Source organism: Schistocerca piceifrons, chromosome 10 (assembly GCF_021461385.2).
Source record: "Schistocerca piceifrons isolate TAMUIC-IGC-003096 chromosome 10, iqSchPice1.1, whole genome shotgun sequence".
In the NCBI taxonomy this organism is placed as follows: Eukaryota; Metazoa; Arthropoda; class Insecta; order Orthoptera; family Acrididae; genus Schistocerca; species Schistocerca piceifrons.
Window position 1 is genome coordinate 90,449,654 of NC_060147.1, and position 23,953 is coordinate 90,473,606.

General features: G+C 43.7%; 1 protein-coding gene across 2 annotated transcripts in view; it reads left to right on the plus strand.

Moving 5' to 3' along the window:
* Positions 1-23,953, plus strand: part of LOC124718643 (disintegrin and metalloproteinase domain-containing protein 10) — a 543,247-nt gene that overhangs the window by 36,502 nt on the left and 482,792 nt on the right. The window lies entirely within an intron of this gene.

Sequence of the window (23,953 nt, forward strand, 5' to 3'; positions counted from 1 at the left end):
GCTCATGCCACAACTGGAGACCGACAGCGCCGACTTCATCTTTCAACAGGATGGTGCTCCACCGCACTTCCATCATGATGTTCGGCATTTCTTAAACAGGAGATTGGAAAACCGATGGATCGGTCGTGGTGGACATCATGATCAGCAATTCATGTCATGGCCTCCACGCTCTCCCGACTTAACCCCATGCGATTTCTTTCTGTGGGGTTATGTGAAAGATTCAGTGTTTAAACCTCCTCTACCAAGAAACGTGCCAGAACTGCGAGCTCGCATCAACGATGCTTTCGAACTCATTGATGGGGACATGCTGCGCCGAGTGTGGGAGGAACTTGATTATCGGCTTGATGTCTGCCGAACCACTAAAGGGGCACATATCGAACATTTGTGAATGCCTAAAAAAACTTTTTGAGTTTTTGTATGTGTGTGCAAAGGATTGTGAAAATATCTCAAATAATAAAGTTATTGTAGAGCTGTGAAATCGCTTCAATCATTTGTAATAACCCTGTACTTAATTTTTACAAGTTAAATTGCATAAAAATACTTATGTGGTTAGAAGGAAAATATGAGCGACATCGATCTAGTCAAGACGTTAAAACCACAACTAAAACATTTCCCACCTGGATTCATAACAGATATAGTCAAAATTTTAAAACTGTGTGTAAACATGCATCCAAGGGTACTACAGTGGTGTAGCAACTGTGTGAGCAGGCCGTGCCAAATAACGACGTGATCATGATACACATCGCGCCAATTAATAGCAGAACTTATAAAAGCTTAACGACATCTACACGACATTAATATAATAGTAATTAACAGATTAATAAGATATGAATTATACGAGCAAGGGAGAGGAAAACAGTATTTAAGGGCTTACAGGAAAACGTATAAGCAACTTTAGCTGTCAAATATCTTTTAGTAGCGGCTTTAAGCCATTGGCAAAAATTTATATTAAGCGACTGCAGTTGTGGGGAAGACGAGACAAAGACTGCGCTTTGTTGGCAGAACACTTACAAGGGGAGGCCACACCGTTTGGAACACGGATTTATTGCAAACTTCGTACAGTCGTAGCACTCCATGAGGACAACAAAATGTGTAAGCAGTAGCGCGTACTTCTCAAGCGTTACTGAGAAAAATCGCAAGGTAATTTTGGTCGGCAAATATATACCTGTGCGTGGCCATTTTTACCATGAAGAGGCGGCAGCCGTGTGGTTAGCGTTCAAGCCCCCGTGACCGATGGATCGAGTCCCGTTCGTCAGTTTTTTTTCTTGTCTAACACAGTCATTTTGTTTACTATTTATATTACAGTTGATATAATGGGAAAAATACGTGTAATCGGATGAAGTTTTATTAAATTTACTGTGTTATTTGGCAGTCTACAAATTCTTACTATCACAAATAATATAATATTCATAACTATCGACTAGTAAACGATCAAACGCATAAAGTGATACTGAATATGTATGCTTGTCCGTGTCTCCAAAACTGTTCGTATTTAATCGAAAGAGAACGAGAAATTGCTTCTCGTGAAGACGCTATTAAAATACACTCGACACTGCATGACAAATTATCAGCGCCGATATTTAAGGAAATGCTGCGTTATGCATGGTTTGCTTCCAAATTATCGTCTGAAAGAGAGGTTTTTGAAAATGTTAACGAGGTTTGTTTTTCCACGCGAAACCTCAAAAGGCCTTGCCTATGCGGAAACATAGCATTTGTTCAACTGGTGCCGTTTAACTTCTCCATGTTTTTACGAAAAATACCATCCTGAAACTTGTACTCGTTATGTCGAAAGCGACGATTAATTTTACATCTTTTGAAAGCCGTCTGAGCCGGTCAAAACTTGGAGGTTAAAAGTAGTTTCCGGTTGCTTCCAGGTATACGGGATTTCTCAAATCACGGACAAGCATACATTTTCAGTATGACTTTACGCGTGTGGTCGTTTACTAGTCGATAGTTATGAAAAAAATGGCTCTGAGCACTACGGGACTTAACATCGGAGGTCATCAGTCCCCTAGAACTTAGAACTACTTAAACCTAACTAACCTAAGGACATCACACACATCCATGCCCGAGGCAGGATTCGAACCTGCGACCGTAGCAGTCGCGCGGTTCCGGACTACAGCGCCTAGAACCGCATGGCCACCGCGGCCATACTATTTGTGATAATAAAAATTTGTAGACTGCCAAATAACATTGTAAATTTACTGAAAGTTCATCCGATTACACGTATTTCTCCCATTATATCAACTGTAATATAAATAGTAAAGAAAATGACTGTGTTAGAAATGAAAAAAAAAACTGACGAACGGGACTCGATCCAGCGACCCAGCGATTACGGGGCTTGAACGCTACCCACTCGGCTGCCGCAGTTTCTTAGTAAAAGTGGCCTCACACAGGTATACATCTGACGACCGAAATTATCTTGCGATTTCCTCAGTAACGGTTGAGAAGTACGCGCTACTGCTTACACATTTTGTTGTCCTCATGGAGAACTACGAGTGTACGAAGTTTGCAGTAAATCCGCGTTCCAAACGTCGTAGCTTCCCCTTGTAAGAAGATGCGACAAACCCACTAAAGAGACAGCGTGCATTACATTTGTCCGTCTTCTGCTGGAATATTGCTGCGCGGTGTGGGATTCTTACCAGGTAGGATTGATGGAGTACATCGAGAAAGTGCAAAGAAGGGCAGCTCGTTTCGTGTTATCGCGCAATAGGGGCGAGAGTGTCACTGATATGATACGCGAGATGGGGTGGCAGTCACTGAAACAAAGGCGGCGAGATCTATTTACGAAATTTCAATCACCAACTTTCTCTTCCGAATGCGAAAGTATTTTGTTGACACCCACGTACGTTGGGAGAAATGATCATCTTAATAAAGTAAGAGAAATCAGAGCTCGAACGGAAAAATTTAATGTTCCTTTTTCCGATGCGCCATTCGGGAGTGGAATGGTAGAGTAGTAGTAGTATGAAAATAGTCTGATGAAGCCTCTGCCGGGCACTTAAAGTGTGAATTGCAGAGTAACCATGTAGATGTAGAGCAGCGACATGCCATTCGGCAGCTTGCCTTTGTCATCCTCTTCTCAAACTTGGCCAATGCTATGTCCGTGACAAACTGTCAACCGTGAGGTAGATTACCGCTCTAAAGCGCGTGGAATATCGCCGGACCTGCGCCGTTTCCGGAACTGTGGAGTTTAATCTTGGAAAACCAGCAACTCCTGCGGGCCTTGAAAGCTTGTGAAATTGAAGAGTGACGCGGCGTCGCCGCCCTTGCAGCTTTCCGCGGCTTTTTAATGCGATCCAGCTCTACGGCTGGGCGCGCGCGTCGTATCGCTCGTCATGGACGACGTTTCGGAAATTAAAGTTCATTCCGTCTCCACGGAGAAACATGCGCAGCTCGCCATTCTGCATGGAGCTCATGGTGCAGCTGCCTTGTACGAACGTTGCAACCATCTAATTTGTATGACTTGGCCGATTCCAACAGTGAGTCAAAGATATTGTAGTCATAGGACACTACGTCTTTTTGTTTTGTGAAGTGCACTACTTTACATCTCTGGACATTTAAATGAAGTTGCCCATCTGTGCACCGCTTTGAAATCTTATCAAGATCCGACTGGATGTTTATCCACCTTCTTTCAGTTAGTACTTTTTCATTGGTAACTGCATCATCTGCAAAAAGCCTGATTTTACTATTAATATTGGTTCAGATGGCTCTGAGCACTATGCGACTTAACTTCTGAGGTCATCAGTCGCCTAGAACTTAGAACTACTTAAACCTAACTAACCTAAAGACATCAAACACATCCATGCCCGAGGCAGGATTCGAACCTGCGACCGTAGCGTCGCTCGGTTCCAGACTGTAGCGCCTAGAACCGCACGGCCACTCCGGCCGGCTTACTATTGATATTGTCTGCAAGGTCATTAATATACAACAAGAACAGCAAAGGTCCCCAACACACTTCCCTGGGTCACACCTTGAGGTACTTACAAGGGAACCTCCCCATCAGATTTAGTTATAAGTTGGCACAGTGGATAGGCCTTGAAAAACTGAACACAGATCAATCCATTATCCTTGTTTTGCTTTTGTTGATGTTCATCTTATACCCTCCTTGTGTGGTACAGTGACATTATTTGCGTTTTGTCTGTACTGTGTTTCTTAATTCCCCGTCTGAAGAAAGCTGAACGTCGTCGGATAACGTTAGGAATGCGTCTCCGTTATCTGAGCCGTTTCCTCCAGTCTGCTGGATAAACGACGTGTAGGCTGGAAAGTTGAGTGTGCGAGATTACGAGAAAGTATGGGGTAGCGGAAGCGCGTGCCAGCTAAGCAGGCTGGCCTGCAGGTTTCGTCACGTTATCGGCGTGTGGGCGTTGCGGTATCGCGCTAAGCCAGCGCCCGATGTGGATCCCTTCTCGCTTCTCCTGCGGAGTATCCGACAGTAAGCGTGACCACTTGTGGCTAGATTGCTGGAAAGCGAAACCTACTGCATGACGCATACTTTGCTCCGCACCGTCGTCTGCGATCTGTGGGAAGTACACTGACGGATGTGGAAAGACGTACAGCGCGAATCACAAGTCCGATATTTTATCGAACTTTGTGGAGATGGACGGGTCATGAGGCAAGTTTGCTGTCTCCCCCAATACTGTATAACGCAGTTTGAAGCATATTATTGCGAAATGTTTGAAACGAAAAAGAGAAGTGGGGATTGGTGGTAGGAGGATAGAATGCATTCGATTTGCCGGTGATACGGTGTTACTAGGAGAGAGCGAAAAAACTATAGTTGAAATATTAAAAGAATAAAATAAGATCTGTGAGGAGTTCGGAGTGATAATTAATGAAAGTGTATAATTTAATTAAGATCTGAAGGGAATCCGGAGTCAAATTTAATTAAAAAAATTCTATGTTGATAAGTGCAAGAACAGTAAGAACAACTGTAAATTTTTATGCCGGCTGCGGTGGCCGTGCGGTTCTGGCGCTGCAGTCCGGAACCGCGGGACTGCTACGGTCGCAGGTTCGAATCCTGCCTCGGGCATGGGTGTGTGTGATGTCCTTAGGTTAGTTAGGTTTAAGTAGTTCTAAGTTCTAGGGGACTTATGACCTAAGATGTTGAGTCCCATAGTGCTCAGAGCCATTTTTTGTAAATTTTTATATATTTATTTATTTCAATAACAGTACAGAGTATCCCCCCGGCTTGGAATGTAAGGCGGGTCGGATGCTTCTGAGTCTAACAGCAAAGACTTCACATTGTTACAGTCTTATTGGTATACAGTTGTTATTGCTATTTTAAATAATATAAAGAACAGAATATATAAAGATTTCTCTGGGGTTGCAGCGAATTGAATGAGAATGAGATATTCACTCTGCAGCGGAATGTGTGCTGATATGAAACTTCCTGGCAGATTAAAACTGTGTGCCGTACCGAGACTCGAATTCGGGACCTTTGTCTTTCGCGGGCAAGTGCTCTACCATTTTTGTAAATCTCATTTTGTTCTATATTGTTCGTTGACTTTGTTCGTGGCGGGCATCCGATGACACTCGTTCAGCTTGTTCGTTGATCCGTTCACTCAGTTTTTTTTTTTTTTTTTTTATTACAAAGGGTAGCTAAACCCTCTGACCGAACACGCTGAGCTACCGTGCCGGCATCTGCAGCGCAGAGTGAAAATCTCATTCTGGAAACATCCCCCAGGCTGTGGCTAATCCATGTCTCTGCAATATCCTTTCTTTCAGGAGTGCTAGTTCTGCTAGGTTCGTAGGAGAGTTTCTGTAAAGTTTGGGAGGTAGGAGACGAGGTACTGGCAGAAGTAAAGCTGTGAGGACGGGGCGTGGGTCGTGCTTGGGTAGCTCAGTTGGTAGAGCACTTGCCCACGGAAGGCAAAGGTCCCGAGTTCGTGTCTCGGTCCGGCACACAGTTTTAACCTTCCAGGAAGTTTCATATCAGCGAATTGAATGCTTAACAATTGTTAAAATGGTTCCATATAATTTGTTACTACCTAGTTGATGAGAATATAATTTATACAATGCAAATGTCAAAGAAAAATTAAAAAAGAAAGTGGAACACAATGCGCGAGGTTTAATATATAGAGGGAAGTAATATGGTGTAAAGTGTAAAGAGGACAGGAAGATACAGAAGAAATTATTGCTTTCAGAAATGCGGGAAACATAATTACGAAAGACATGAGATGCAATAAGGAGGCCGGCAGCTGTGGCCGAGCGGTTCTAGGCGCTTCAGTCCGGAACCGCGGTGCTGCTACGGTCGCAGGTTCGAACCCTGCCTCGGGCATGGATGTGTGTGTGATGTCCTTAGGTTAGTTACGTTTAAGTGTTTCTAAGTTCTAGGGGACTGATGACCTCAGTTGTTAAGTCCCATAGTGGTCAGAGCCATTTGAAGATGTTAAATTAGACAAAATTTGGAAATGAACATTGCAACGCAAGAATGACGATAGATTACTTTCAATCGATAATGTTGGCAATATCAGCGTAGCCGACGTCACGTGATAGACTACGGTGCCCTTTACACTGTCCATATAATCGTCGCCCTCTAGTTCTTGCTGCAGTTCGCTATTTTACCTCTGAAGATATCTCCCGCAGTCGGAGGGGAAACGCTAGGTTGGTTGGTTGGTTGGTTTGAGGGATAAAGGGACAAACTATAGGGTCATCAGTCCCTAGAAACGCTAGGAGAAAGTTTTATACATCGACCACGGCCTAATAGCCCGGAAGTTCTAAGTGACGCCTAGCGGGATTAGCCGAGCGGTCAAGGCGCTGCAATCATGGACTGTGCGGCTGGTCCCGCCGATGGTTCGAGTCCTCCTTTGGGCGTGGGTGTGTGTGTTTGCACTTAGGATAGTTTGGGTTAAGTAGTGTGTAAGCCTAGGGACTGTCCCATAAGATTTCACACACATTTGAAAGTTTTTTTAACATGATAATAAGGTCAAATACTTGCGATGTTATTTTTAACGCAATCAGACTTTTGAAGCAGTTTTTATAAGTAGGGGTTCGATCGTGCTGTTGGCGGTGACGGCAAATTATACTCGTGGAGCGAGGAGGTGCAGGAGAAGGGGAAGACAGCAATAACAAACGCTGAACCTCCCACCGCCCACAAAAAAAAAGAACCAAATCCTGGATGCGCGCAATGCGTTCACATGGGTTTGCGAGCCCGCCTGTATCGCGACGATGACACAATGAGAGCGAACGGAGTTGTGCGGCGGGGAAGGATTTCAGTGTTTCATTGATATCGACGAGGCTGCTCTCGTATTCGGCAGAACTTTAGCAGTATTTACGAGGAAACTTCGGCAGTGAAATGTCGAGCTCATCGCTGTGACAGTAATTCGCCTCCCGTGCGTGCCTACAACTGCCGTTAAGGGCACGACGGGTCGCGATCCGAACGTAAACAAAGCGTGACGCATAAAACCCACAGACATTCCCTCCCGTCATGAATTTAGTTATGGCATCCATGCCTCGTTATGGGGACGAGTGTATGCCCACCGGTATTTATCTAAACGACATGGCCACAACTTTTCAGGAACTCTCTGTAAAACAATACAATCAAGCATACGATCCATCTACATCTACGTGATTACTCTGCTATTCACAATAAAGTGCCTGGCAGAGGGTTCAATGAACCACCTTCAAGCTGTCTCTCTACCGTCCCACTCTCGAACGGCACGCGGGAAAAACTAGCACTTAAATATTTCTGTGCGAGGCCTCATTTCTCTTATTTTATCGTTACGATCATTTCTCCCTATGAAGGTGGGTGCCAACAGAATGTTTTCGCAATCGGAGGAGAAAACTGGTTATTGAAATTTCATGAGAAGATCCCGTCGCAACGAAAAACGTCTTTGTTTTAATGATTGCCACTCCAATTCACGTATCATGTCTGTGACATTATCTTCCCCATTTCGCGATAATACAAAACGAGCTGCCCTTCTTTGTACTTTTTTGATGTCATCCGTCAGTCCCAGCTGATGCGGATCCCACACCGCACAGCAATACTCCACAATAGGGCGGACAAGCGTGGTGTAAGCAGTTTCTTCAGTAGACCTGCTGCACCTTCTAAGTGTTCTGCTAATGAATCGCAGTCTTTGGTTTACTCTACCCACAATATTATCTATGTGATCGTTCCAATTTAGGTTATTTGTAATTGTATTCCCTAAGTATTTAGTTGAATTTAAAGCCTTCAGATTTGTGTAACTCATCGCGTAATCGGAATTTAGCTGATTTCTTTTAGTACTCATGTGAATAACGTCACACTTTTCCTTATTCAGGGTCAATTGACACTTTTCGCACCATACAGATATCTCATCTAAATCATTTTGCAAGTCGTTTTGATCATCTGATGACTTTACAAGATGGTAAATGACAGCGTCATCTGCAAACAATTTAAGACGGCTGCTCAGATTGTCTTCTATGTCGGTAATATAGATCAGGAACAATAGAGGGCCTATAACACCTCCTTGGGGAACGCCGGATATTACTTCTGTTTTACTCGATGACTTTCCGTCTATTACTACGAACTGTGACCTTTCTGGCAGGAAATCACGAATCCAGTCGCACAACTGAGGCGATACTCCGTAGGCACGCAGTTTGGATAGAAGACGCTTGTGAGGAACGGTGTCGAAAGCCTTCTGGAAATTAGTAGGAACATCACAGTGCTTTAATGTGCGTGGTCCTATTGGAGCGCGGTATGCCCTCCCTCACCTTCCTGCGTGTTTTGATCTGAATTACCCGGGGCCGGTTGAAGGGCGTAGTTAATACAAGAGTTATCGAAATGTAAACTTGTTGATCTATTCCTTATGTAAATGCGCCCGAATTACGCCCATGGGCTACCTTAACGGGTACGTCTACATCTACAAGGCTACTCTGCGAATCACACTTGTGCCTGGCAGAGGGTTCATCGAACCACCTTCACTTCTGTTATTCCACTTTTGAAGAGCGAGCGGAAAAGACGAACACCTATATCTTTCCGTGCGAGCTCTGATTTATCGTGATGATTGTTTCCCCCGATGTAGGTCTGCGTTAACAAAATATTTTGACGTTTGGAGGAAAAAGTTGGTGATTGAAATTTCGTGAGAAGATTCCGCCGCACCGAAAAACGCCTTTGTTTTAACGTCACGTCCACCCTAAGTCCTGTATCATGTCAGTGACACCCTCTCACCCGTTTCTCGATAGTACAAAACGTGCAGCCCTTCTTTGAACTTCCTCGATGTACCCCGTTAATCCTATCTGGTAAGGATCCCACACCGCGCAGCAGTTCTCCAAAGGACGACGAACAAGCGTAGAGCAGCCAGTCTCTTTGGTAGATCTGTTGTATCTTCTAAGTGTTGTGCTGATCAGACGCAGTCATTGGTTCGCCTTCCCCCACGACATTTTCTGTGTGTTCCTTCCAATTTATGTTGTTCTTAATTGTATTTCCTAGGTATTCAGTTGAAGTTGCGGTCTTTAGATTTGATTGATTTATCTCTTAACCGAAGTTTAACGGATTCCTTTTATTACTCATCTGGGTGACTTCACACTTTTCGTTATTTAGGGTCCGTTGCCAATTTTTGCACCATACAGATATCTTTTCTAAGTCCAGTTGCAATTTGTTTTGATCTTGTGATGACTTTACTAGGCGATAAATGACCTCATCAGTTGCATACAACCTAAGACGGCTGCTCAGATTGTTTCACAAATCGTTTATATAGATAAGGAACAGCAAAGGACCTATAACGCTACCTTGGGGAACGCCAGAAATCATTTCATACTAATTGACGCAAAGTCATCGAGTGAAACAGAAGTGTAACCTCTGTGAGAGGAAATGACGAATCCAACCACCCAACTAAGACGATATTCTGTAAGCACGTCATTTCACTACAGTCCTCTTATGTGGTACACTGTCACAAGCCTTCCAGAAAACTAGAAATACGGAATCAATTTGAAGTCCCTTGTCAAGAGCACTGAAGACTTCGTGTTTGTAAAGAGCTAGTTGTGTTTCACAATAACGATGTTTTCTGTTTTTGTGCTCATTGTCTATCAATAGATCGCTCTCTTCGAGATAATTCATTATGTTCGAACACAATATACGCTTCAAAACTCTGGTTCTTATCGACTTTAATGATTGACATTGACTTTTTAGCGAACGTGAGGAAAGTGTTATATTCACGAACTTGTTTTGATAGTAAGCCTTATCAAAAATGACTTTACCTTTAGTAGGTACCCAATAGTAAGCTGAGACGCACCTTTTTTTTATTATCTATTTTTGGACGATTCTCCAGTTTTGCTTTTTGAGACATATTCCGATAAGCCATAACATTGTGACCATCTGTTTAATCGTAACAGCGTGTCGGCACGCCTGTCTAACGCTGTATATAAATAACAACGAGTCAGCGTGCCATGATTCGACAAGTCTCTTCTAGGTTTCTCTTCTGTTTTCTCGATGACTTTCCGTCAGTTATTACGAACTGTGGCCTCTGTGACAGGAAATCACGGATCCAGTCCCATAACTGAGACGATATTCTAGAAGTACGCAATTTGGTTCCAAGCCGCTTGTGAGGTACGGTGTCGAAAACCTTCTGGAAATCTAGAAATACGGAATCGGTTTGAAATCCTACGTGCCCGCATCTCGTGGTCGTGCGGTAGCGTTCTCGCTTCCCATGCCCGGGTTCCCGGGTTCAATTCCCGGCGGGGTCAGGGATTTTCTCTGCCTCGTGATGGCTGGGTGTTGTGTGATGTCCTTAGGTTAGTTAGGTTTAAGTAGTTCTAAGTTCTAGGGGACTGATGACCACAGATGTTAAGTCCCATAGTACTCAGAGCCATTTGAACCATTTTTTTTGAAATGCTATGTCGATAGCACTCAACACTTCGTGTGAATAAATAGCTAGTTGTGTTTCACAACAACGATGTCTTCTAGAACGTGCTCTCTGTGAGTCAGTAGAGCGTTTTCCTCGAGGTAAATCATAATGTTCGATGGTTCAAATGGCTCTGAGCACTATGGGACTCAACATCTTAGGTCATAAGTCCCCAAGAACTCAGAACCACTTAAACCTAGCTAACCTAAGGACATCACACACACCCATGTCCGAGGCAGGATTCGAACCTGCGACCGTAGCAGTCCCGCGGTTCCGGACTGCATCGCCAGAACCGCACGGCCACCGCGGCCGGCTGATAATGTTCAAACACAATACAGGCATAGTTTTCAAAATCCTGCTGCATATAGACGTTAATTATATGGGCCCGTAATTTAGTGGATTACTGTTACTGCCTTTCTTGAATGTTGGTGTGACCTGTGCAACTTTCCAGTCTTTGGGTACGGATCTACCGTCGTGCGCGCGGTTTTACATGATTGTTAAATATGAAACTGTTCCATCAGCAAACTCCGAAAGGAACCTAATTGGTATACGGTTTGGACCCGAAGTGATTTAAGTTGCTTCACTAATCCGACGATACCTACTTCGAAGTTACTCATACTGACAGCTGTTCTTTATTCTAATTCTATAATATTTTCTTCGTCTTTTTTGCTGAAGGAATTTCGAGAGGCTGTATTTAGTAACTCTGCTTTAGCAGCACTGTCAACGATAGTACCTCCATTGCTATTGCGCAGAGAAGGCATTTGTGTCTTGCCACTAGCAAGAAAGCAACACCATTTGAGAACGCTGTAATAGTAACTGCAATGAACTACGAATTCTTCCAGTCTCCCTCCCCCATCTCCCCTCACGCACGCACGCACGCGCACACACACACACACACACACACACACACACACACACACACACACACTACCTAGTAACACTCGACAACACTGTAGCATTTGCTGCTCCAGTTCTTCAACTTCAGAGGCAGGAGATCAGGTGAGCTTGAAGGCTAAAGAAGAAAGATCAGAGTTTAACTCGACATTGTGCGACCTATTACTGCGGGCTATTAGGGACCATTGCTTACTTCTGGTAACGCGCAACCTAACCCTCAAATGAACTGTGGACGTCACGTTTTATGTATTAGCTAACAAAGACTATGCTTCAAATACTTTCCCATCAGAAATGTTGTGAAACTAAATTTCCTTTACTTTACGTCTATGGTCACAAACTTTTTGTCATCAGACTACCGTTCTCGGTCTATAATGACCATCTTCAGGTCTGTTTCATAAACTCTGTAGCAAATGTTTATCTTACTATAATGCAAAAATATCTAAAATATCTGTGGAGAAAGAAACGTAAACAACACCTGTCCCAAACTCTCGATGGCGCACCTGAAAGGCCATTTGGGAGGACGACGGTTCAATCCCACGTCTGTTCATCCTGGTTTAGGTTTTCCGTGAATTCCCTAAATCGCTCCAGGCAAATCCCGGGTTGGTTCATTTCAAAGGGTACGGCCGACTTCCTTCCCCATTCTTCCTTAATCCGATGAGACCGATGACCTCGCTGTCTGGTCTCCTTCCCCAAAACAACCCAACCCAACCCAACCAGAATGGCCACCGCTGCTGGTTGTGGAAGCGAGGTACGGAGTACAGCACCAAGAAAGGACGACACTCAGCTATCCGGGATTGGGAAACCACCTGAAATATGTACGCTTTACCTTGTCACCTCTAGGAATCTGTGACATTTCTTTAAAATATCCTACATACAGTTTAAAGCCCTGAAATAAATTGGCCAGTTAGAGTTGAAATGGGTTACCCATCATAAATCCATCAAATTCGGTAAAGAAGTTAGTGAATAACAGAGTTGTTGTGGTCTTCAGTCCTGAGACTGGTTTGATGCAGCTCTCCATGCTACTCTATCTTGTGCAAGCTTCTTCATCTCCCAGTACCTACTGCAACCTACATCCTTCTGAATCTGCTTAGTGTATTCATCTCTTGGTCTCCCTCTACAATTTTTACCCTCCACGCTGCCCTCCAATACTATATTGGTGATCCCTTGACGCCTCAGAACATGTCCTACCAACCAATCCCTTCTTATAGTCAAGTTGTGGCACAAATTTCTCTTCTCCCCAATTCTATTCAGTACCTCATTCTTTATGTGATCTACCCATCTTATCGTCAGTATTCTTCTGTGGCACCACATTTCGAAAGCTTCTATTCTCTTCTTGTCCAAACTAGTTATTGTCCACGCTTCACTTCCACACATGGCTACAATCCATACAAATACTTTCAGAAACGACTTCCTGACACTTAAATCTATACTCGATGCTAACAAATTTCTCTTCTTCAGAAACGCTTTCCTTGCCATTGCCAGTCTACATTTTATATCCTCTGTACTTCGACCATCATCAGTTATTTTGCTCCCCAAATAGCAAGACTCATTTACTACTTTAAGCGTCACATTTCCTAATCTAATTCCCTCAGCATCACCCGACTTAATTCGACTACATTCCATTGTCCTTGTTTTGCTTTTGTTGATGTTCATCTTATATCCTCCTTTCAAGACACTGTCCATTTCGTTCAACTGCTCTTCCAAGTCCTTTGCTGTCTCTGACAGAATTACAATGTCATCGACGAACCTCAAAGTTTTAATTTCTTCTCCATGGATTTTAATACCTTCTCCGAATTTTTCTTTTGTTTCCTTTACTGCTTGCTCAATATACAGTATAACAGAGTATTTACTGTAAAATGTTCTTTAGGTAGGAAATAGTGACCCCCTTCCATCTTCCCTTTGTGAACAAGTTTAAGAACTGACGTGGAGCCCATTGTCTTCTCGGCTGGAGCCAGGGTAGCGGACACGTACTGTACGAGGAAGTCGGCAATGAATCGCGAGCGCGTACGGCAGGCGGCCTGCGAGACTCGTGATTGGATAATCGCTGAGGCCTTGTGCGCCGGCGCAGCCGTGACGCAGTGTATTGAAGGCACTGTGAGGGACTCACACGAGGGGAGCAGTGCGGGCAGCCAACTGGCTCACCAGTGTTCCTTGTCTTTCGTACCATCGTTGTCCATACTTCTTATAGTTCGTGCGTCAGCCCCTAAAACCTGAACCCTTAGGGGATTACTTTGTTGTCTGCGTCTCTGGTTGTTAAAAAGAAACTTCCAGGCAGATTAAAACTGTGTGCCAGACCTAGACTCGAACTCGGGACCTTTGCCTTTCGCGAGCAAGTGCTCTACCATCTGAGCTACCCAAGCACGGCTCACGCGCCCGTCCTCACAGCTTCACTTCTGCCAGTACCTCGTCTCCTACCTTCCAAACTTTATAGAAGCTCTCCTGCGAACCTTGCAGAACTAGCACTCCTGAAAGAAAGGATATTGCGGAGACATGGCTTAACCACAGCCTGGGGGATGTTTCCAGTATGAGATTTTCACTCTGCAGCGGAGTGTGCGCTGATATGAAACTTCCGCGTATCGTCCAAGTTTCATCGAGCTATTTTACCTGGCAGCGCCACGTAATGCGAAAGTTTCTTTCGCCCTCAGGCGGAGGTTTGCTATATTTTCGTTAAGAAAATCGAATTTTTTTATATTACGTTTTTGGATACATAAACGTGTTTGGAATCCACCCCTGAAACGGTTTTTCCGAATACGGAATGGAAATGTTTGTTTTTCACAGTTGAACAAAAAGATGCTCCTGCCTGAAATCGGCCTTTTTCACACACCAGGTTTTTCTTTCGGAGGACGAGTTATTGCACCGGTGCTTGTGAGGAAAAACACAAAATTCTAATGAAAGTTTGAACGCGTGTGTTTGGAAGTTAGCCCCCAAGCACTTGCATTGTGGTGCGAAGACTGTGGAGATTGCGACTTTCCTGGCAGTGAGCAGCTTCAACGAAGGGTATTCAGCAATTCTGAAGACCATGACAACAATGGACGTCACGCTGGGACTCTATTCGACGCAGTTCGCCAAGCATTCGGACGACCACCGAATTCGAGCGACCGAAAACCGCTTGTTACCGGCCGTACGAGCGGCTCTGGAGCAGCGCAGGATGGCCCAGATCGAGCAGAACGACCTCTATGAGGAAGAGGAAGGACTAGTTTATGGACTCGGAATAGTAGATTAAACGTACGTTGCATAATATTGCATTTATAATGTAGTCCCAATTTCAAACGCGTTTTTCTCGAAATGACCTTTTTTTATCCCACGGTATAGTAACTTCAAATCTACTGAACCGATTGGCATGATTCTTTGTTTCCGACGAAGCTAACTAAATTGTCTATGAGTTGTATCACTTTTATTCCGATCGATCAACTACAAATATTTTTTTACCTGGCCGACGAAGTCTAAAAATCGATGAAAATACCCTATCTTTTTCAAATGGCCGCAATTTTGTTTCCTATGGGCCAAATAACTAAAGCGAGCTACAACTCCTAAAGAATCTTATATACTTCGCTAACGTCAACTCAGTTACGATTTCAGACGAGCCGGCCGACCTGTGACATACCGCGCGTGGAGGTCTACATCGAAATTTTGTTTCTTTTCGAAGGCACTTCCACGTTTGCTCTTCGACATTTCCGGTCGAAAAAATTCCAGTTTGTAGACGAAACACGAGTACCAATAAACATTTTGACCAAATTTGACATTTATATCTATGACACATCCGGAGAAAAAATTCTCAAAAAACATGCTTTTTTCAGGCCAAAGATAGTAGCTAGCACACTGGACTCGCATTCTGTAGGACGACGGTTCAATCCCGCGACCGGCCATCCTGATTTAGGTTTTCCGTGATTTCCCTAAATCGCTCCAGGCAAATGCCGGGATGGTTCCTTTGAAAGGGCACGGCCGACTTCCTTCCCCGCCCTTCCCTAATACGATGAGACCGATGACCTCGCTGTCTGGTCTCTTGCCCCAAAACAACCCAACCCCAAAGATAATTTCCACTCCAGTGTATTTTTCGTTCTCATCCTTTTCCAGATATCCAATTTTAGCTCCCTATCGCAGTCAAGTTTTCGTCTCCCGTAACTATTTGAATAACTGCAGAATGTCAAACCAAACACCTTTCAGCCGTCTAATTTCCAACCTGTTGTTTTATGGGCTACCACTTTCGGCCATATGGTATGCTGTCTTCAGGGCCCCTGACCGATGTGTAGGAATATTGCACATAGATTGTTATCTGTAGATTTTTGATGCAGCGGTCACTTCAGACATCAAGATGGAGTAATAGAGCGCAGAACCTGGTGGCCGAATAAAATAACAGTTTGGAAATTGGACTTCTGATGGATGTTTGATTTGATATTCTGTCCCGAACAGCGGAAGTCCGGCAACTGAGATTTGAGTAATTGGTTGGGCCTTGTGGTGTAGCGATAAAGTGCTTGCCTGGAAACCGAGAGGACGTGGGTTCGAATCTGGGTCGGATGTCGGTTTCTTTTAGTCTTCGTTTTAACACAGCCTCCTTCACATTTCAACGCCAGAAACGACAATTGGTTCGGATTCCACGTTAAACTGGAGGTCCCTTTTCGCCAGTTGGATAACTGGGGTAGGTTAGCCGGTCGCTGTGGCCGAGCGGTTCTAGGCGCTTCAGTCTGGAACCGCGCAACTGCTACGGTCGCAGGTTCGAATCCTGCGTCAGACATGGATGTGTGTGATGTCCTCGGTTAGTTAGGTTTAAGTAGCCTTAAGTTCTAGCGGGCTGATGACCTCAGAAGTTAAGTCCCATAGTGCTCAGAGCGATTTGAACCATTTTTTGGGTAGATTAGGGACGCGCAAGGGCCGAAGTAGCGTCCGGTAGGAAGACTTGCACCAAGCCATTGAGTTACATGAAATTATTATTATTGTTTGAATAATATCGTCATTAGCTTGTCAGTACTGTAGTGAGTGTCTTGACTGCGTTCACTGTGCTGTCCAAAGTATCTCACTCGCATTCCTATTTTCTTATTCATAATTATGCGTAGACCGATGTAGACCAGAATCCGTTTCCTTCGGATCCACTTCTTAGAGCAGCCAGTTTGTAGGTTAAGTGGAAGTTCACAATGGCGATGATTACGATAACGGAATAATGCAGAACGGCGGCTCTGAATAGAATTTACGACGCAAGCGCGTCCTCCGCAGCCTTTAATTCGCCTTTCTCTATTCATCTAGGCGGCCTTTTTCAGCGTCTAGCGCTCGCTGCCTGGCAAAGTTTTCCGAGGCATGAGCCCTTCTGTGATGCGAAACATTCCCGGCGGGACGGCTTGTGGAACTAATTAACAATATTTAGGTCGCGCAGCCAGCAACCTGCGAACGACAAGGACCCTCCACAACGGCGGGGGAACCCGCCGTGGATGAAGATACATCTTCAAGGAAGCGGCTAGCGTGGGGCGGGCAGAGAAAAGAGCGCAATTAGGTGCCCGTTTGATTGCACGTTTAACCCGTTGTCTCCCAGTGATCTATTATTGAACTCCATTGTTTTTTATTTTATAACTAATAATGGGATAACCTAGATTGAATTCTAATTATTGTATTACAAATGTACATTATTGACAGCAACTGTTGTAACTTTTTATTAGTGAACATACAAACTGATTTTTCTTATGTTTTAAAATGAGACCACAATTACCGCAAATTCAGCACACTATCGTTTATATCCTCTCTGTGTTAACCAATTACTCACAAGGAGAGGTCCCCAACGGTGAGATCTACTTTTTGAAACTGTCTATACTGCGATGTAGGTTAAGACCCCAGATATCACATGCTGCGCCGGACGTTGTGGCCGAGCGGTTCTAGGCGCTTCAGTCCGGAACCGCGCTGCTGCTACGGTCGCAGGTTCGAATCCTGCCTCGGGCATGGATGTGTGTGATGTCCTTAGGTTAGTTAGGTTTAAGTAGTTCTAAGTTCTAGGGGACTGATGACCTCAGATGTTAAGTTCCATAGTGCTCAGAGCCATTTGAACCATTTATCACATGCTGCAGCCATTCACCCTGGTGGGTCATCGTTCGCGAGTAATTGAACAAAAAAAAAAAAAAAAGCCCGGAGTTTTGTCACACTCAATAGCGTTAAAAAGATACGGTAAATAGTCGAAGAGTCTGGTTGCGTGGTGTAATGGATAGGATAACAGCTTCACGTGTAGGAGCATGGGTTCAAATCTTGTCAGGCGCACTAATTCTTTTTATTTTTAAATCTTCGTCGAAATTACTTCGATCATTATTTTATTCAATTAATTGGTTCAAATGTAATTTCTTTTGTTTCTCTTCCTTTGTCACATCATTGTAATCGCCGCATGAACATTTCCATTTGTTTCATTTTTTCTTTACATCATTCTTCTTCCAATCGGAGTTTTTGTGAATATGAATTTAACTACATTTATCTGTTGTAATATTCAATTATTTGAAAATTCCGATCTGTCAGTTTGGAAACAAAAGATTAAATAATCTATTTATATCTGTGCAACGGTGTGAAAAATAATTTTTTGTTACCAGATGTGAAACTTTTTTGCACGGTAATCAACATACAAACATTTGGGTTGTTTGGGGGAAGAGACCAAACAGCGAGGTCATCGGTCTCATCGGATTAGGGAAGGAAGTCGGCCGTGCCCTTTCAGAGGAACCATCCGGGCATTTGCCTGGAGCGATTTACGGAAATCACGGAAAACCTAAATCAGGATGGCCGGACGCGGGATTGAACCGTCGTCCTCCCGAATGCGAGTCCAGTGTGCTAACCACTGCGCCACCTCGCGACAAACATTTAAAACATAACCTAAATACATATTGCACAGTGGACAAAATAATGCAAATCAGAATTTAAATGAAAGATGGGTTTATAAGTAAAACGAAATTCAAGCAAAATAGGAAATAGATATTGATGTGGATTGGCCAGAGCGCCAACCCACAATAGAGGAAGCCGAAAGGCACGCAATTAAGCTCACGCAGGATGGCGTGAGGTCTGGAACAGGACAAGTAATGAAGACTAGCAAATAAAGTACGTAGCTTCAGGAATACTTAACTTTAATCCATAATTGGTGAACATCGGTCTGACGGTACATGCATCACAAGATAAATAGCAAATGATAATGGCGCCTTGCTAGGTCGTAGCAAATGACGTAGCTGAAGGCTATGCTAACTATCGTCTCGGCAAATGAGAGCGTAATTTGTCAGTGAACCATCGCTAGCAAAGTCGGCTGTACAACTGGGGCGAGTGCTAGGACGTCTCTCTAGACCTGCCGTGTGGCGGCGCTCGGTCTGCAATCACTGATAGTGGCGACACGTGGGTCCGACGTATACTAACGGACCGCGGCCGATTTAAAGGCTACCACCTAGCAAGTGTGGTGTCTGGCGGTGACACCACAGATATAATGAACGCAGTGATGTGGACGAAAAAACAGGAGGATAACACAAAAGAAATTAAATCGAAAGTAATATATAAAATTAATAAAGAACACGTAAACAAAGATTTCAAGTGGAGGAACAGTGATAGGAAGAAAAATAAGAGCGTGAGTAAGTTGATATTATGATAAAAATAATGTGACAAAGGAATGGAATTAAGAAGTTGCATTTAAATAGATTAATAAATTTAATGATCGGGGTCGTTTCGATAAAGATTTAAAAAATGTTTAGTGCACCTGACGAGGCTGGAACCCACAACCTCGTGCATGTGTGGCTGTTGTCCTGTCCACTGCGCCGCGCAATCAGACTATAAAACAGAACTTTTGTGACGCTGTTGAGCGTCAGACAAAATTCCGAATTTATTTTTTCTGTCAATCGCTCGAGGGCGAGGGTCCGACAAGGCGGATGGCTGCCGTTTGTCTGAAGCCTGGGATTTTAACCTGCATCGCCGTGTAGATAGTTTCAAAGAGTTTATAGTACCACTGGGGGACATCTCCTGGTTAGTGTCTGTTGACTCTGGTTGTGCAGGAAAATGTAAATGGAACAATACTATTAGTAAATAATTTGCCATTATTGGGCAACATTGTTGTTTAGCAAGTGTAAAGACAAATCATCTCTTTGTAGGTCACCGGCAGGGAACAGTATTGTCTGCTGACACAACTTCTAAAAGGAATGCAATAACAGCATTCAGTTCTGGTAGTGGAGTTGGCGTGTGAAATTTACTTTATTCAGTGCAGCACAATAAAACAGAAAAAATGCGAGCCCTCTCTGGCGTAATGTTCAAAGGCATTACAGTGGACGAAGTATTTATCTTTTGACTATTCTACAAGTCCAGATCTCTTGCTGCATCTGCCAACCAATAGATTTGGGGCAACAGGTAGAGTGCGCGAAAACAGAATTGAAAAATGAATAAAATTTTCTCGCGTTTCCAATCGCGTCAATTGCTTAAAACTACACGAGCTTTCGGCCAAGCACTCCTTGCCCATTGTCAAGTGGTATGACTGCCAGTGGGCTATTGGTGCGTCCTTATATACGCTATCTGCCGGCTGTGACGTCACTGGTGCCCGTGACATTGCCATATACGGGCATGTTTTGAGTCGGCGTTCGATGTGCCGTCTTCAACCGCGCGATCGCTGGATCCCACGCAGCGCTGAGCTGCAAGCCACCGTCTCCTTTCAGGATGTTTGTGGTAATTTTTATTTCAATAGCTTCCTTTATTAAACTGTCACAGAAACCGTTAGTGTGAGCCACGACAGAGGTATCGTCAAATTTTATGTGGTGACCCTTTTCTAACGCATGCTCAGCTAACGCAGACTTCTCTGGATAGCGTAGGCGATAATACCCATCATATTCTTTCCTGCGTTGTTTCAGTGCGCACTGTTTCTCCGATATACTTCTGGCCACACTCACAAGGTATTTCGTAGACTCCTGGTGTTCTGAGACCCCCTGCGTCTTCAACTGGTCTCACTAATTGACGGATTTTCGTTGGAGGCCTGAAGATTGATTTGATCTTGTCTTTTCAACATACGGCTTATCTTGCCCGACACAGAGCCACAGAATGGCAGCAAAGCAAGTTTCTTTTCCTGCTCTTCGTCACTCTGGCAGTCATAGCACTTGACAATGGCCAAGGAGTGCTTGGCCCAAAGCTCGTGTAGTTTTAAGCAATTGACGCGGTTGGAAACCCGAGAACATTTTACTTAATATTATCGCCGCGAGACTCTGGATTCATACAGAATTGAAAAATGCTCTCTTCCAGAAACGCAGCAGTTGAAAAAAATTATCTGTGGCACTTTTGACTTTGCCTTTGTTGTTGTTGTTGTTGTTGTTGTTGTTGTGGTCTTCAGTCCTGAGACTGGTTTGATGCAGCTCTCCATGCTACTATATCCTGTGCAAGCTTCTTTATCTCCCAGTACTTACTACAGCCTACATCCTTCTGAATCTGCTTAGTGTATTCATCTCTTGTCCTCCTTCTACGATTTTTAACCTTCACGCTGCCCTCCAGTGCTAAATTGGTGATCCCTTGATGCCTCAGAACATGTCCTACCAACCGATCCCTTCTTCTGGTCAAGTTGTGCCACAAGCTCCTCTTCTCCCCAATTCTATTCAATACCTCCTCATTTGTTATGTGATCTACCCATCTAATCTTCAGCATTCTTCTACAGCATCACATTTCGAAAGCTTCTATTCTGTTTTTGTCTAAACTATTTATCGTCCATGTTTCACTTCCATGTTTCACTCCACACCAATATCTTCAAAAACGACTTCCTGACATTTAAATGTAAATTCGATGTTAACAACTTTTTCTTCTTCAGAAACGCTTTCCTTGCCATTGCCAGTCTACATTTTATATCCTCTCTACTTCGACCATCATCAGTTATTTTGCTACTCAAATAGCAAAACTCCTTTACTACTTTAAGTGTCTCATTTCCTAATCTAATTCCCTCATCATTACCCAACTTAATTCAACTACATTGCATTATCTTCGTTTTGCTTTTGTTGATGTTCATCTTATACCCTCCTTTCAAGACACTGTCCATTCTGTTCAGCTGCTCTTCCAGGTCCTTTGCTGTCTCTGACAGAATTACAATGTCATCGGCAAACCTCAAAGTTTTTATTTCTTCTCCATTTATTTTAATTCGTACTCCGAATTTTTCTTTTGTTTCCTTCACTGCTTGCTCAATATACAGATTGAATAACATCGGGCAGAGGCTACAACCCTGTCTCACTCCTTTCCCAACCACTGCTTCCCTTTCATGCCCCTCGACTCTTATAACTGCCATCTGGTTTCTGTACAAATTGTAAATAGCCTTTCGCTCCCTGTATTTTACCCCTGCCACCTTCAGAATTGGAAAGAGGGTATTCCAGTTAACGTTGTCAAAAGCTTTCTCTAAGTCTACAAATGCTAGAAACGTAGGTTTGCCTTTCCTTAATCTTTCTTCTAAGATAACTTGAAAGGTCAGTATTGCCTCACGTGTTCCAACATTTCTACGGAATCCAAACTGATCTTCCCCGTGGTCGGCTTCTACCAGTTTTTCCATTCGTCTATAGAGAATTCGCGTTAGTATTTTGCAGCTGTGACTTATTAAACTGATAGTTCGGTAATTTTCACATCTGTCAACACCTGCTTTCTTTGGGATTGGAATTATTATATTCTTCTTGAAGTCTGTGGGTATTTCGCCTGTCTCATACATCTTGCTCACCAGATGGTAGAGTTTTGTCATGTCTGGCTCTCCCAAGGCCTTTGATCCAGTGCCGAAACACTGTTTGCCAGTTGGAATGTTAATAAATGCATCTGTGTTGGCCCCAACTCCAATACTGTAGAATCACTCACTTCTGCAAGTAGGTGGAATAGCAAAGCTAAGCAGAAAACCGACATCCAACAGCCACAGCTTGTAAAGAATAACAATATAAATAGCGGAGGAGCAGACAATCGTGAGTGGGCTGTTGGGAAATATCCCACTTTGTTACACGGCAAGAAATGGTATTGGGCTCTCTTTACAAGAATAATTGATATGGTTGTTGTGAACAACCCCATCATATATCGCGTGGTACATAGAGCAAGATTTATTGGCGTTCCGACGTTGTCTTGCTGTTCAGTATCTGTAAAATGGAAAAAGGAAATGCTGTGTGGCTAGGGCCTCCCGTCGGGTAGACCGTTCGCCTGGTGCAAGTCTTTAGAGTTGACGCCACTTCGGCGACTTGCGTGTCGATCGGCATGAAATGATTACAACGCCCTCATTACAACAGCGGGAAGTACTTCTCTGGGCGGTATCACTAACCTGGCTGAGTCGCCAGGTTCCATGTAGGTGGTGATCCTGCTGAAGTGGAGTGTTTAGGGAAGCCAGTTGTTAATTGTCAACAACGTTTGTACTATACTTGTTTTGATACAGAAATTGCTTTGTCACACACGTCACAGAATCAGTATTTGCAATATGGCGGCTCTGCACTACGCCGTTATGTTCGACTCTTTACAACACATTAACACAATTTTCTGACTTTACATAACGATAGACACTGCCCACGACACGTGGCGTTCTTATAACTAATAACTTCACTTTGTATCTTGCTTAACATCTGAAATATGCACTCGCGACCGTTTTTTAGAGTCTGTTCTGTCCACCTCCCCTTCTCCTCCCCCCCCCCCACCCCGCCTCTAAACTCCGCCCTCACCGCATACACAAACGTCCTCCCAGCTTCCATTAAATTGCTGTCACTCCAGTATACGACGTTCCTACTCCCTGAAAAAGAAACTTAACCAGCCATGTTATCCCATATGTACAGGGATTTTAAAAAAGAATAGCCAGGTTTTGTACGGTAGTACGAGGGACGTTTGAAAAGTCCGTGCAAAAATAAAAACTACTTATGTGTTTGTATCTAAAAATAAAAAAAAAGGTTTACCCCAGTCTGCTTTTAGACTTATACACTTCGTCCAATGATGTTCTAATATGTTGATCCCTTCCGAATAATAAGAATTGTCCCAGTTGCAAAATAGCTATTCGTTGCTGCAATCACCTCGTTTGAATAAAATCTTTGTCCCGCTAGCCATTTCTTCAAGTTGGGGAACAAACAGTAGTCCGAGGGAGCAAAGTCTGGAGAATAGGTGGGATGTGAAACGAGTTGGAATCCTATTTCCAATAATTTTTCGACCGAAACTGCTTAAATGTGTGCTGATGCATTGTCGTGATGGAAAAGGACTTTTTTGCGGTACAATCGCCGGCGCTTTTCTTGCAGCTGGGTTTTCAAACGGTACAGTTACGATTAATAATATGCACCTGTAATAGTTTT